Raw genomic sequence first — 15,672 nt, 5'->3', positions numbered from 1 at the left:
AGGAGGTTATGGTGGTAACATGAGCTAAGTACTGATAGAAAAATTCATCTGACTAGCTTCCCAAAGAGTTCTTAAATACCCCCTATGCAGTAATTTTAGTCTTTTTTCCTGAAGTGTGGCATTACTCAGACTAATCATACCATGCTTCCTATAGAAAACATATAGAAAGCACGCTTTCCTATAAAGAGCTGCAGGCAATAGAATGCTGCTCTCACGTTTGCCAAAAGCCTGGAATCATGGTTTGCTGATACTTGAAATATTAGGCAATGACCTAGCATCTCTGGATATAATCTCTTACATATAAGTCTGTAGTATGTGATATTAACAATTAAAATTTAGTTACACGAATTAAACAGGAAATACAGAACGAGATGCTCACTACGAAGGCTGGCACAAAGCAATCACTTGATTCATGTCAAATGTTACAAACACTATTAATAAGAAGACACAAGTTCAAGATGGTGGGATGGCTCAGGAGGTGAAGGCACTTGCTGTCAAACCTGATGACCCGATCCCCAGAGTCCACATAGAGGAAGGAGAGAACTGAGTCCTGAAAATTGTCCTCTGACCCCATCCCCACTCCCAACACACTCACACCATGATGTGGCATGCCCCTCCTCTTCATCCACAAATAAATGCAAACACACACACACACACACACACACACACACACACACACACACACACACACACACACAGAGAGAGAGTTAAAGTTCACTTGAGATAACAATCCTGGCAAGGATGAAGCAAAAATCTAATGTTCACATCCTACAAAAGCTGTCTTGGAGTATTTGAGTAGTCACTATAATGTCTTTTTAGCTTGAGGTTTTTGTTTGCTTCTTTGCTTGTTTGTTTGTTTGTTTGTTTTTGAGACAGGGTATCTCTATGTAGCTCTGGTTGTGCTAGAACAATCTCTAGGTCAACCAGGCTGGCTACAAACTCACAAGAGATCTACCTGCCTCTGCCTCCTGAGTCCTGGGATTAAAGGTGGGAACCACCCCTCCTGGCTGTGGCCTGAGTTCTAACGCTGAATGTTACACAAGCAATAAGGCAAAGCAATACTAGGTATTTAGTATTTTCAGTTTCTTTCCTTTCCAAACTTGACTTCCAAGAAAATCTGTGCTTATGGGGCACTTCAGGGCAGACTGAAGCAAGTCCCGCTCGCTCCTACCTTCTGAGACTGCACTGTCCAGGTCGCTCTTCAGTGATGATATCTTTGCCTCTTTCAAGACCTATTCTAGAAGGTCCCCACCCAGTTTATCTGTGTATCTTTACAATGAGATGTCTCTGCGAGTAATCGCCACGCCAGCTCACATTGAATGAACGCTTATCAGTCTTTTGCATAAAAATCCAGATTTCACACTTTATGCTTTGCTGTACAGGTCCCCGAGGGATGTGTGCTGCTTTTACACCAGGAAAAAGGTGAAAATTCTGAGCACTGGAGATGGATTCAGAGCTCTGTCCTGAGAATTCTACATGTACAGAAGTGGAGGGACTGTCCGGATAGCTCATTCGATAAAGTGCTTGCCCTGTAAGTAGGACCGGAGTTCCATCCCCAGAATCCCTGAAACAAAAAGCTGGGTGTGGTTATGCACATTTGTATTCCCAGGTCGGGGAAAGAGGAGATAAGATTCCTGCGGTTTACTGGCCAGCCAGCTTAGCTGAGTCAGAGAGCTGACACCCCCCCCCATGCAATAAAAAGGGGGGTAGCACCTGCGGAACAACAGGCAAGATGGACCTGTGGCCTGCATGTGCAGGATTCACATATATGTGCACCATGGCATACACACAAATGTGTCCTTCCCACAATCAATCAATCAATCAATCAATCAATCAATCGAGAAAAGATCCTGAAAGACACACCATGCCTCTGCTACAGACTATCCCCAGTCCAATTGGTTGGGAGATCTGATGTTCTTGTCAGGTTTTTCTTCGAGCTAGCCGATCAGGTAGGGGCGTGAAGGCACCTTGAGAAGTGACAAGTGACACCGCAGTGGCTGCTGAGTTATGCACACAAGCTCTGAGCCGCATAGTGGGAGAGCGAGCAACTCTGTATTTGCAGGGCAGCACCGACCTTGGCTATGAAGCAAGGGTTAGATTACCTGTGTATTTTCTGTTCAGGATGGGAGGACAGGCACATGACGGAGAGACTCCTATCAACCCAGTCAAGCATTTTAGGAGACATTAAGATTCGGAGCTTCATCGTGTGGAGCTGCGCTTGCCGCTACAGCTCATCTCACTGAATGCAGGCAGCGAGGGGCATAACGCATGCTCCAGCGATTCGGGGGCCTCTGATGGAAGCATTTGGCAGTCCGGAGGGTAATGAGTAGCAAAATAAGCTTCTCTCCAGGTCCCTGACCCTTGAACCACACACTGCGACACCGAGTGTGTGATAAATGTGCACCTGCCAACAAACAAATGAAAAGATGAGACTGGGGACTGCATTCCCTCTAAAGGCATCAACAGGATGGGTTCCTGTATGGAGTGTGAATGAAGGTCACCTGTCCAGAGAGCGGAGAGTATCTGCGTGCTCAGGAGCCATCTTGCATCTCACCCATAGTAACCAGTGCCCACCGGGAGTCTTCCAAACTTGCCTTCTCGTCCCAGGTGTTGTTTTTAGCCAACGGAACAATTTGTACTTGTTCTTTAGCTCCCAACCCCAGCCTTCTGATCTGCTCACTGGAGCTCCTTTAAAAAATTGTTCTTCTTGTTTTTTTTTTTTTAATTATTATTCTAGTTGTGGTCAGATATCTGTATATGGCTATGTGTATGTGAATGCATGTGACCATGGAGGCCAGAAGTATCAGATGTCCTGGAACTACAGGCAGTTGGGAGCGCCAGACATGAGTGTTCAGAAGCAGGTGTGGGCCCTCCACAATGGCAGGCCATGCTCTTAACCACTAAGCCAGTTCTCCAGCTCCCTGACCAGACTTCTCAAATCAGCTGGCAGGGTCGGTAATTTGTCGACTTCCATGGTCAAACCTTCCAAAGTGCTGTGCTGATTTCCACCCAGACACTCTGGGTCTGAGGCCTGGAATCCTGCCTTTCCAAATCCTTGAGGAAATTAACATGCACATAGAAGTATGAGAATTCCCATTCTTGGGAGTCTGGTACCTCCAAAATCATTAGGAAGCAGCAGAGAAGAGGGAAGAGAGAGAGAGAGAGAAGACTGATGTGGATTTCTTCTTGAGAGGTTCTAAGCTGAAATCCACAATGGCCTAAGGCTCATTTGTCTGTGGTATCATGGTATACACATTTCATCTGGTTATCGCCTCATGCAGCCCCCAGGAGAGGATCCCACGCCTCACACTGAGCCCCTGCCTGCCTTGAGGATCAACAAGTGCTCTTCTCCCGTCTTGTCTGGTTTGTGGTTTCCTTGGTTTTGACCAGGATGGGGGATGTTCACAACACTGCTACATTAATACCCCTTTCTCTGCTTTCATAACATATAGGAAATACATAGGCTGTGATCACTAGCAATTTCCTAACTATGATCCAAATAATTCTGTGGAAATAACACAGGTGGCAGAAAGCCCTACTCAAGTCCAGCTCTGGGCTCTTACTAACAGTGTGGCCTCTGCCTTTGACTTTTTTGATATTTATGAAATGCAGCCAGAGGGCACAGTCTGTACCTCACCCTATCACTTACCAGATATATGCTCTAAGCTGGAGCAAGTTTCCTGACTGTTAGAATGGAAATATTAAGCCAAGCATGGTAAGAAATGCCTGTAATTCCAGCACTTTAGAAAGTAAGGCAAGGGGACCAGGAGTTCAAGGTCATCCCCAGTTACTTCAAGAGTTCGAGGCCAGCCTGAATTAAAGATAAAAAAACCCAAAGATAGTTACTCACCTCCTAGATCAGAGAATTGTGGTGATTAAGTGAGATTTTTTTAAAAAAGATATGCTTATTTTAATTTTATGTGCATGAGTGTTTTGCCTGCATGTATGCACGTGCATCACAGGTTTCCCTGGTGACTATGGTGGTTAGAAGAGGACATCAGACCCCCTGAAACTGGAGTTACCAACAGTTATGAGCCGCCATGTGGGTGCTGGGACCCAAACCTGCATCCTCCGTGAGAGCAGCAAGTGTTCTTAACCGCTGAATCATCTCTCTGGCCCCAAGATCATATTTTAATACCTATAATACACCTCCCACATGGTAGAAAATATATTTAATATTAACAATGACATAAAGCTTTTATGTAAGTATTAGGTATGCAAATATAATCTTAAAAACAAAAGGGAAACTGGCATACAATGTGATGTGGAGAAGATTCACGCTCTTGTACCAACAACAGCAAAAAATGGTATTGATCATATGAGAAAACCACCATAAATAGAGAAAAACAAAGTTTGAAAATTCTACGTTACCTTGTATGGAAGAGGATGGAGAAACAACTCCACCTTTACAGCCTCCATACAGCCACCTGTTGGCAGTTATCAAGCAGCTAAATTACACGAATTCTGATAAATCCTTCCAGATTAGTTGTCACAGGCTAGCTAAATGTTTCCAGTGATGGCATTAATCCGTTTTGACAGATCTCACTTTCTGAAGGATGGTGGACTTGTAGGGACTTTAAATGGATTTAACAGGACCACGGGAAAAGAATTGGGAGGATGTGGACCAAGACTCCCTCTGACAAAGGTCTCTGTTTCCTTCAGTGTTAAGAATTTCAAAAAAGCACCACACTGCCCTCTCCTTTGGTAATCTAAAATCAAACAACCTCAGCAGACAGGCTCTTATTCTTATCTCTGACTCACAAGCAGAAGCACCACCCCAGAGAAACTCCATCCACTTCCCAATGTTCCAATGCCCTCAGAGTGCAGGCTCCACCAGATCACAACCCAGACACATGAGGGGCCCCTAAGCCATGCTTTGAGGGAGGCAATTATTTAGACTATTTTGGTATAAAAAAGCAACCATCAATTCACCCATGAGGCAGTTATTAAACACAAACTACGGCAGCATAGAAACTATAGAAAATATTCATCCTTTTTCTTTGTGAGTAAAATAAGATATAGCTAATATTCCACAAAATTAATCCATTTAATGACCTGAACATGGAAGATGAAGTATTGGGGAAGGAGAAGAGACCCAGGAAAAGGAGAAAAGGGGAAGATGGCAAGAGAGAGAAGAAGGGGGGAAATATGATGGACATGTGCCCTGAATAGAAATTTCAGTTAAATCCATTAATTTGCATAGTTACTATGACTGAATAATTGAAATAAAAATATACTAACGGACAAAGAAGATCCTTATAAAATATGAAATGGTACTTAATAAAGCATTCAGAAAATTGTGCGTTCATTACTACTATCTCATCCCAGCAGATTCTCACCACAGCCAAAGAAAAATGAACACGTGGGCAATCACTTTTGAGATTTTTCTTCCCTCCAGTTGTACATTAGCAGCCTCTATGGCTTTCCGTCATTCTTCCAATTTGTGAGCACCTCCATGGCACTGGACAAGGTTTAAGTACCGGAGGGCAGGCAATGAGGCTAAGTAGGCTTCAAGTCTGCCTTAGTGGAACTTCTAATTCCAGTGTCTGCATGCATTTCAAAATTTCACACAGACAAACACACACAGACACACAGACACAGACACACAGACACACAGACACACAGACACACACACACACACACACACACACACACATATATAATAAGTTAGGATACAGTCAGGGATCCCTGAGCACTATTCTACTTTCCACAGTTGTAGTTCTGGTTAACTGAAGTCTGAGAATGTTAAATGGAAAAGCCCACAAACACACAATTCACAAATCATTGTGTGTCTGTACAATCACTACTCATGTAGTTTGTGCATGTGTTCTTGGGGGAAGTGAATACATACTTCAGGTGGATATGTATGTGGGAGCTAGAGGACAACCTTAAAAGCGTTATTCTCATGAGCTGCCCACCCTAATTTTTAGGTGACCTGGAAGTCACTAAGTGGTCTATGCTAGCTTGCCTGTCCACACCAGGCTTGCTCTGTTTCTTCCCATCCAGCACTTGGATTGTGAATAAGTGCCACCACACCCAGTGGCTTTGTATGTAGGTGCTGGGAATTGAACTCGGGTCTCCATGCTCATGAAGAAAGCACTGTCCTGGCCGAGCCATATCCTTTATCTCATGACTCATGTAGGTTTTCAACTGCATGCTCTTCTGAGGATCTGTCGATCTGTCAGTTCTTGCCCATGCTTCAAGGACATCGACTGTCCTTTTACTCAGTATATTCATGCTGAACATACCCGCCTCCCATGAATCACTTTGTAGCTGTCTACCAGACCAACCTTCACAGTATCCCAATATTTCAAGCCACTGCAATTTTACTTCAACCATCCACAGGAATTGCTGGCAATCCAGCGGTGCCAAGGACAAGCAGTGCAGTGCTCCTTTAAGTGAAGGAGAAAAAGTTCTTAAAGATGGAAGAACGGTTGTACTTGGGGCTGCTAGGATCCTTGCTAAGGAGGATTTTATTTTATTTATTTTATTTTTATCCATTCAATTGTGAAGAAGGAAAAACAGAGGTCCACCCTAGTTTTGCTGCGGCTTCTCAAACTGTAGAAGTTATGGCCACTGCTTGGCCAGAGCTGAGTCATTTACCTGTCCTCATCCCGGCTCACAGCATTGCAGCGAAATGGATACATTTTTGCAGTGAAATGGACACATTGTATCATCCCATCTCACAGCCTCTTAAGGAAATGGATACATTGTAAGATACCTTGAGAAAGTGAGAAACAATATCCTTGAAACTTTTGTTACAGTATTACTATATCTCTATGGTATCACTAGTTATTATTCTTAGATTTGCTGTGCCTAATTTATGAATAAAACTTTATTGTAGATTTGTATGCATGATAAAAAAGATATAGTATATGTAGAGTTCAGAATTGTCTGTGCTTTCTGTCATCTACTAAGGCCTTTCTATTGTATTTACTCTCTGTCCTCCAGGCAGGGAGGGACTGCTTCATGTTTAATCAGATATACCTCTCTCTCTCTCTCTCTCTCTCTCTCTCTCTCTCTCTCTCTCTCTCTCTCTCACACACACACACACACACACACACACACACACACATGCACGTATGAGCACACACACATTACAATATATAAAAACAGATCTAGTCATCTTTTTTTTTTCTTAGCTTTTTCCATAAAAACATTAGTAGACATTTTCCTCTTCTCTCCTCTTGGTCTTCTGTGAAGATCAAACCAAAGAGCAAGAGATAGGAACAAAGTGAGCCCTGTGCCATGGGCAGTCTAGACTGTTGACTGCAGAACAATCAGATATATTCTCCATGGGATATCATTAGAACCTGGTCACTGGTTTAACATCTCAGCTCTGACAGCAAAATAACTTTCTGGCAAGCAAGACTCGCATCCAAAATGGCAGGCAACAGTCCAAACCCTTCTGAGCCTCAGTTGGTCGTTGATGCTTTTTTAGTTTGGGTGGGATAAACTAGTACAATTTTGTTCCTTTAACATTTTGAAGGAAGACTATGTCTAAATCCTATATTTGCTGACCAGGGTTTTCAGGCTCTGACCCCTGCAGTGTCAAATTTTATCAGCTCATATTTTATAAAAGATTTTGCTGATGAAAATCAATCACTGCTCTGAAGTAGCCAATTTTCTGTCATTGCTATTATACACTCCCTAAGTAAGACTTAGAACGGCTATACTATATAAATCTTAGAGTGTTTGAGACTCTAAGAGAGGCATTACCAAAAAATGTCTGTGAATATCCTATCTTTAGACATCAACGTGGTTCAGTGAGCACAGCGGGTTAATGAGGAAAGTAACCGAAACAGCCTTAATTGGATCTAATAGGGTCATGGGTCAAGTTCTTTGCAGAAATAGAGCTGCTTATAATTTATCATCAGATGAGAGTGAAGGGGGGCACTGTTAATAGATAAGGTGAGACATCAGTCATGAACCTGGGCAGTCCCAGACAAATCGGGGGAGACATGTGGTCACTCTGTGAATGGCACCATCTGGGTGCTAGCAGAGAGCTGTACCCCAGTGCTGACCTACTGGCTAGACACTAGAGGAAAGAGAAAATGCTGCTATATTCCATTGTAGAACATGCTCATTATTTCACAGGGGTCATCTCTTATGATTCTTCTAATCTCAAGACAGGCTTGAGACGGCCTGAATATTAAAAGCCTTTGAACCCAATGTCAAAATGCTCCAGAGAGCAGCCCAGAGTGAGAGACAAGCAGCAGGTGTGAGTTAGTGGGAGGAGGTTCCAGCGAGCCGTGACTGTATGTGCACAGCCACGGGCGAGTGGCAAGGGTGTGCTTATGAGGGCCAGGCACAGTAACACATGCCTGTAAGTCCCCTCTGCTTGGGAAACAGAGGGAGGAAGGTCAGAGTTCAAGGCCATCCTCAGCTGTAACTGTCCTGGAAGGAGTAGAAGATATTCTAACTAGACATCCCCTGGGCTCTCAGATCATTGAAACAATGGAAGTTTTGATTCCCTAAGAAGCTCATGCTGGTAGGAAAGTTGAAAGCCTGGTGCTGGGACAACTTTTCTTCTGCCAAGAGATTTCATACACTTTGCTGGAAAGATTGTAGCCTATATAATGACGGCAACCCATCTTGCCAAGGTTATGCATACCTCTTGCCCCCCCCCCTTTTTTAACCTAGACTTCATAGTAGGGCCCTAAAAAGGTGAACTGGAGTGGAAGGCATGGTCTTCTTTACTCCTCTTTATGATGTGGCCACACTAGATAAATCTCTTTTGTCTGTTCTTTACAAATTAGTGTTGTCACCATTGTGTCCTGAGGATGGGTGGCTGAGCCTAGGTTCTTAGGGCTTCCAGAGCACAACTCTGGCACAACTCCAGTAATGAGGCTATGTGGTGAGTTTGAGGCCAGCCTGGACTATACAAGACTGCGTCTCAAAATTAATCAATTAATTAAAATAATTATAGGAAATAGGCATATGACAATTCGTTCATGTGTAGCCTAAGAATATAATAGCTCAGTCTACATGTACAAAGATCTGGGGATGATAAACTCTTTCCATGCAGTTCTTTTTTCTGATAAATCAAGGTTATAGCTGGATTTTTTATAAACTATTAATATATACAGAAGGAATTTTACCTGTAGGCAACCTTTCTCTAGAGCAAGCATTTGTACTTGAATAATAGTGCTGGCCTCTTTTACAGAAAAAAAGAATTTATTTCAGACCTCCCAAGGGCTAGCAAGAAGGTTATTATTATAATAACACTATGAAAGCCTTATGTTTAAAGCTCTTTCATTGCTATAAAATCAGCACAAATTTATAACCAAAAATATAAACAAGGCCACAAAACCAATAAAATCCAAATGAATCACATTAATCCATGCAAGTATATTGTGTTGAAATTTGTTTCTTTACGGTGGCCTGGTTTTTCAGTCTGACCAGCCTGTTCTGCTCACTGGCATGCAGTGACTCAGGTTTCACCTGCTTCTGCCTCCTCAGGCACAAATGCAGCCTTCAGTGTCACCAAGGCTTTCCCATACTGTCTTCTGGCCTGGCCTTGGCTGGGAAGGGTCACTTGTAATTATAGTCACTTCAGTCATTTGAGTTGATAGTAATACACAAAATGCATTATTTGATGCCAGGGCACCAATGGCCACATGCCAGTGTGGGCACTAAAACCTCACAGCAATATTAACCTTCAAGATGGTCACCAGAGAGTCCAGAATGTGCTCCAATTGAATTTGTTTAAATCCTCAAAATGAATTTATTGAAGTTATAAATTCCATATAGTAAAGAATATGGGGTTTATTTTGTTGACTATAGTGTTTGTAGTACTTAGCAATATACCTCATACATTATAGCACACATTTTCTCACCCTGTATGTATACACATAAACACACATACACATACCCATACACATATAAACATATACATACATATACACAATACAAACACACATATGATACATATAAGGTACACAGGCACATATATGTGCACATCCAGACATATACATGTATACACATATCACATGTGCATGCATACATGTAAGCATATATTACATCTACATACATATACACCTACATCCTACAGACTCATATTCAGTAGACTGAAGAGTAAAGAAGGGATGGAAAATGCTCAAAGAGAACCCTTGTGACCACAAGAAATTTACCTATGGTCCTCAATCTACTAGGACCTGAAGGGACAAAGTGGGCCAAGAGTCCTACCAACAGGTTTGACAGCTGTGCATACACATAAAATAAATCTAGTCTCATACTAATTAGACTTTATGTTCAAATCACTGTGGGGATAAAAAGCATCCATGTGCAAACAGCTCATTGGCCTTTCCCAAGAATATCAATGCTGACAAAGAGAGCACCTTTGCCCATCAGCCAAAAAAAAAAAAAAAAAAATGCTTTTGATCAGCAAACCCAGCATTATCAAGCTGTGTGCGGTGGAGCAAGAGGAAGCGAGTGACAACAGAACTAGAATATATCCGCTAGCACCTACAACAGACCAACAGCACCATGCTGGGAACTTAATATCTGCTGCTTAAACTTTCCAAGAACTCTGGTATTTCCTACTTTTTTTCCTCTCTCCCTCTCCCTCCTCTCCCCTCCCTTGTGTGTGTGCTCATACACATATGTGTGGATGCGTGTGCAGTGCACATACATACGTGCAGATGTGGATGCCCAGGGTTTACTCTGAGCATCATCCTCAGTGGCTCCTCTACCTTATTCCCTGAGGTCGGGTCTTTCAACAAATCCCAGACCTTACTGAGATGGCGAATCTCTCCAGCCAGCTGACTCTAAGGATCTCCTGCACCGCTCTCCAAGGCTGCAGCTACAGATGGGTTGTGGGAATCAGAACCCAGGTCCTCCCTCTGTTTAAGATGTAGGCACTTTAAACACTGAGCTATTTTTAGCCCTGTGCTCCTTATTTTGTTGACAGAGAAATCGATGCTGAAAAGTGAAGCAAACCAACACACAGAGAGCAGGGAAGCTGACTTGTCCAGCTGAATTTTTTCACAGCTCTCAGGACACCCTCCTTCCTAAAAGAAGTGGCCCATGGTGAGGGAGCAGAGGATGACAGGGTCTCCTGTCTTCAAGAGACAGACCATTAAAAAGTAAAGAGTATATAGTCATGTTTACTTCTAAGAGACAAATTAAAATTTGGAAACTCCCATGTTTTCAGGTTGAATGCATTTGTCTTGGAAAGGAGAAGTTTGACCTTCATCGGTGTAGGGGTTGCAGCATCTGTTGGTACCCTGAGGACTGGTGGGCACACATAGCCTTTGATTCAAGGGGCCTCCATAATCACAAAATCCAGCACATACCATCCTTAGTGGTGCTTTCATCAAGAATCCTTACTAATTTTGACTTCTATGCCAACGGATGGCTCAAGGGAGGGAGGATTGGCTAAGAACTGAGCCAGCTGTGGCTTCAGGGACACTCCCTGGGCTGCAATCTCAGGGCTACCCCTTTCTAGCTCTAACGCTTGGAACTGCTTATTGATAGAATACGGATGTTGCCAACAACTCTCTCACGGGGAGAGCATTTGTGAAGTTACGGGTGTAAAGCACTGAGTGCGTTTGTTATAATAAGAATCAGATCAATGCTAGTTACTTTATCAGATTATGTCTGGAAAATAGTCGCGCTAACAATGTAGCGTCCGATGGAAACAGGCGACTATTTTTAGATTACTTTGAACATAATAGATCACATTTACCTAATAGGAAGTGCATAATACTCTAAGCTACTCCACAACTCATTCTTTTTAGAAGCAGTGGTATTCCCCCTAGAATACTTAGCACCATATTTGGAAAAGAAATCACAGAATCTTTTTAATTAAAATAATGAATACTGTTGGCTGCAAACTCGGTAGTTAAAAAATAGAAATGTTTACCAAGGTGGAAAGTTTCAAAGTGACACATTAATGTGCCCACGCCAGATTAGACACATCTTAATCCATATGGTACATTTTTTTTTAACTGCAAGGAATGTTTTGAATCTCTGTTGTCATCTACTGAAAAGGAAACGGGATGAGGTGGAGCTAAGTGGATCTGTAACTAGATGCCTGCTGCTATCGCTTGGGTTTCCAAGGCCTGGGGAGACTATGCAGAGCGGGAGAGTGATGGCAGTCTGGGAAGAGGGACAGCCACATGGGGAAGGAAGTCTTACTTATTTAGGGTACTGCCCCCTTAAAAGCAGCATTTCTAACACGCTGCTTCAGAATTTTCAGGAAGAGGTCTCTATGAATGCCACGCTCTTCAAAAGGGCCCCAGTGGGTCATCTCTTCTTCCTAAAAAGTGATGATAAAGGCACAAAGAGTAATTAGAGCAATTACCTCCAGTAATAACTATGGTTTGCCCTCAATCCCAATCTAACATACTGTCTCAACTTTGAGGCCAAATTTTCTAGTTCCTATATCATCCTGTTCCTCTCCACATTAGATGTCCTTTCTTGCCACCAGGGAACACCTCACCATAGTCTTTTCTATTTTCCAGATACAACCCACTAACAGCCACTAGTATTTAGTTGGTTCTTGCTATGTGCAAGTGGGTGGTATTTAATATAGTAGAGGATCCGTTTCTAATCTAAAATATCACTTTATCCAATAACCATGTGCTATATGCATAAGAAGTTGCTCTGAACACTGTGGAGAACATAAACAGCAAATCAGTTATCAGTTCTATTTCTTCACTTTAACAACTGAAAAAAAAAGTGCTTTTCTCATTCCTAATGGGCGTTACACTTGGAAGTGGGAGGGAGAAATGGTGGGTACAGTATGTGTAAGGCTCATAGCGTAGCCTGACATGGTGCTGCAAGTCTGTAACCCAGCTGTCCCAGAAGATGGGGCAGAAGGATCACAGGTTCAAGGCCAAGGTGACAATTCAGTAAGCTTATGACTCAAGATAAAAGTTTAGAAAAGACTCAGTGACAGAGTACCTGCTAATCACATACTAGGCTCTGGCTTCAATCCTTAGTACCATTCCCCAATCTCAAATCCACAGGCATATAGTTAGTCTGTATAAGTCAAAGGTCAAAGGAGTGAGACAGCATCCTGGACAATCTATAGTGGCTGTTAGAGCACGAAAATGTTCCTTCCAAGTTACACATTTCCAACATGGTCAAGTGGAGCCATTAAGAGGCCATTGGGGTATGGGAGCTCATCCCCAGAGAGTAGCCTTCCGTATCCCTGCACGAGGTCTGAAGGAGGTGCCTCGTCCTTTTCTTTCTCTCCTCTGCCGCAACCGCAACCATCGGAGCAAGCAGGTGCTGGCGTGCTCACCTTAGCTTTCCCACCTCCCACTGTGCGGCAGTGAGTTTCTGTCCTTCATCAATCACCTAGACATCAGGATTCTTGCGTTAGCAACATAAAATAGACCAGAGCAAAGGCCCAGGTAGTGGTCTGTGTGCATCAGCCCATATTTGAACATAATGGGCATTATTCTCCACCCTGCCCCATGGTAAGACTCAGAAAGTCAGCTTTGTGATCAATTCACCTCAGATCATGGTACATATTTGTTATCGACTTGGGGAAATGCTGTGCTGGGAAGTCATACACAGCAAGAGGGGACCGAGCTACCTCACCACGGTCCTACAAACCTCCACATGTCATGACTGCTCACCACGAAAGTATCTACACCAAAGAGTTAAGCGCTTTTTGTTTTTTGTTTTTTCTCAGTTGAAAACCTGTTCTGTTTTTCCATACAGTATATTCTGATTACAGTTTCCTCTCCCAGGTCCACTTCCCCCACCCAAATCCACACCCTCTCTTCTTCTTCCTCATTAGAAAACAAACAGGCATCAAAAAAATAAAATAATAACAAGCTAGAAAAGGACAAAACAAACACACAAAAGGCACAAGAAGCATACAGATATTTCTGTCAGGAAAAAAAAAGGTATAGAAAAATAAACAAAATCTAGAATTTACTATCAGAGCCATTCTTAGGTACGCAGCTCAGTGCTATCGAATACTTTCATACTGGCTGGACCATAATAATACTTCTTTCTAAGTCTTTCTCTCTTCTCAATCTTTGAGCAGGCTCAAGATTCAGTCTGCTGCTTACTGACATATTTATGTCTAGCAATGCTAAGGTTTTGAGCATCAGATGCCCTGTAAGTCATACTTCCATGTGCAGATACACACACACATGCTCACATACACACAGTAGGACAGTGCAGGTGGAGCAAATACATTTTGTAAAATGTCAACCTTAAATGCTGTGTTCTCATAGCTGGGTACTCATAGCTGGGTAGTACTCTGCGGGAATGGTTAGCACTGTGACTCAGCTGTGGGCTGGGTAATGAAGAATAGTGACCTGCATATTTATCACTGCTAGACTGGCTGCTGTAACCTAAGGCCATACAAAGGGAACTGGGTTCAGTTCTTTGACAAGCACACAGCTTCCGATGATAGCTTTGTGGGGCATCACCATATATCTTCTGACTCTTCAAGAGCCACTGGTGTAAGCCAGTGGGTTGCCCGGGCTATCTTGGAACCACTCTGTTTCTCTTGATACAATAGCATTCACTCAGTGTTTGGTGTAGAATATCTGTGTACAAATGAGAGGATTCTAGGTTCTCCTGTGACTAAGGGGTAAGTAGGATGCATATGATCAATGTCCTGGAGGGGGGTTAAGACAAGTACCTGGACAACAGCTACAGGAGATGGAGATGAAACTTCCTATGGCAAGAGACACCATGGAAGTCAAAATCACCAGCTACTTGGGCAGTGACAAACCAGAGAGCTGTAACAAGTAGCACCAAGCTAGGATGTTTTCTTTGTCACAAAGACCAGGTTAATAGCCGCCTCTCTTGCGAGACTAAGGATAATGTGCATGCATGGCTCCTACCATCTTTAGAAGTCATATAAATGCAAGCCACCACATTTACATTACCTCAAAGAGTATAAGAACAGACTCACAGTTATTAAAACAGCCTTCTCCCTCACTTACTTGTGTGTATCCTGGGACATACAGAAATGCTTATACAATAGAGCATGCTTTATGAAAAAGGTCAGGCCAGATATGCATTCACATCTTCAGCTCTGGACTTGAATGGATGCAGCCTGACCTACTTGTTTACATCAGTGGGGGACTTGGAAAAATCTCTCTCTTTCTCTCTCTCATACTGTGTTCTGCTTAACAACAAAAGACCAAAATTTCCATTAAATGTCTGTACAAACAAACACATTTTCTTACAAAACCCCAACTTTCTGTTCTGTGTGGAACATTTCCTGACGCCTACTCTAGAGTATCAGGGAAGAGGGATTCCCAGCCCTGAGAAACAGCAGGAAGGCACTTCACTGGAAGGCCTTCCCCTGACATCATGGTCTCAAAGGCCCACGGGTCTCTGAAAAGCTTGGTCCTAGCTACAAAACTGCTTCTTCTTGTCTTGCCAAAATCGGGGCTAGGAGCCAACACTAAGGCCCTCCAGTTTCCCCTGAGAATGGTCTGGTTAGTGAGACCATTATAATAAAAGGGTAATTATCCTCTAATCCAAAACAAAGCCTGACATCAATTTTACCCACATTGGCATTGCCAGTGTTGAGTCAGGTGAGGAGCAGGTGGAAAGGATGTGATAAGGAGGTGGGTGGTACCCAGCCTGACAGTGGGGCAGGGGAGGGGGCTGGGCTCTGGAGATTATAAGGAAGTCCACAGTCATCTCTTCCTTGTGTATCTGGCAGGAAAGCAGTTGGGGAGGGTT

At 43.0% G+C, this 15,672-nt stretch overlaps 1 protein-coding gene across 6 annotated transcripts in view; it reads right to left on the bottom strand.

The window, feature by feature from the left end:
- Apba1 (amyloid beta (A4) precursor protein binding, family A, member 1) overlaps positions 1–15,672 on the bottom strand; it is a 190,793-nt gene that overhangs the window by 130,599 nt on the left and 44,522 nt on the right. The window contains exon 1 of one of the 6 annotated variants that reach the window (XM_030250967.1): positions 2,103–2,694. The exons of the other annotated variants lie outside the window; for them this stretch is intronic. The gene's annotated coding sequence lies outside the window, so the exon portion shown is untranslated. Of the gene's footprint in view, positions 1–2,102; positions 2,695–15,672 lie in introns of those variants that run through there. 6 annotated transcript variants of the gene reach the window in all.

This window comes from Mus musculus, chromosome 19 (assembly GCF_000001635.26).
Source record: "Mus musculus strain C57BL/6J chromosome 19, GRCm38.p6 C57BL/6J".
Classification (NCBI taxonomy): domain Eukaryota; kingdom Metazoa; phylum Chordata; class Mammalia; order Rodentia; family Muridae; genus Mus; species Mus musculus.
This window is presented reverse-complemented; position numbering and strand designations above follow the sequence as displayed.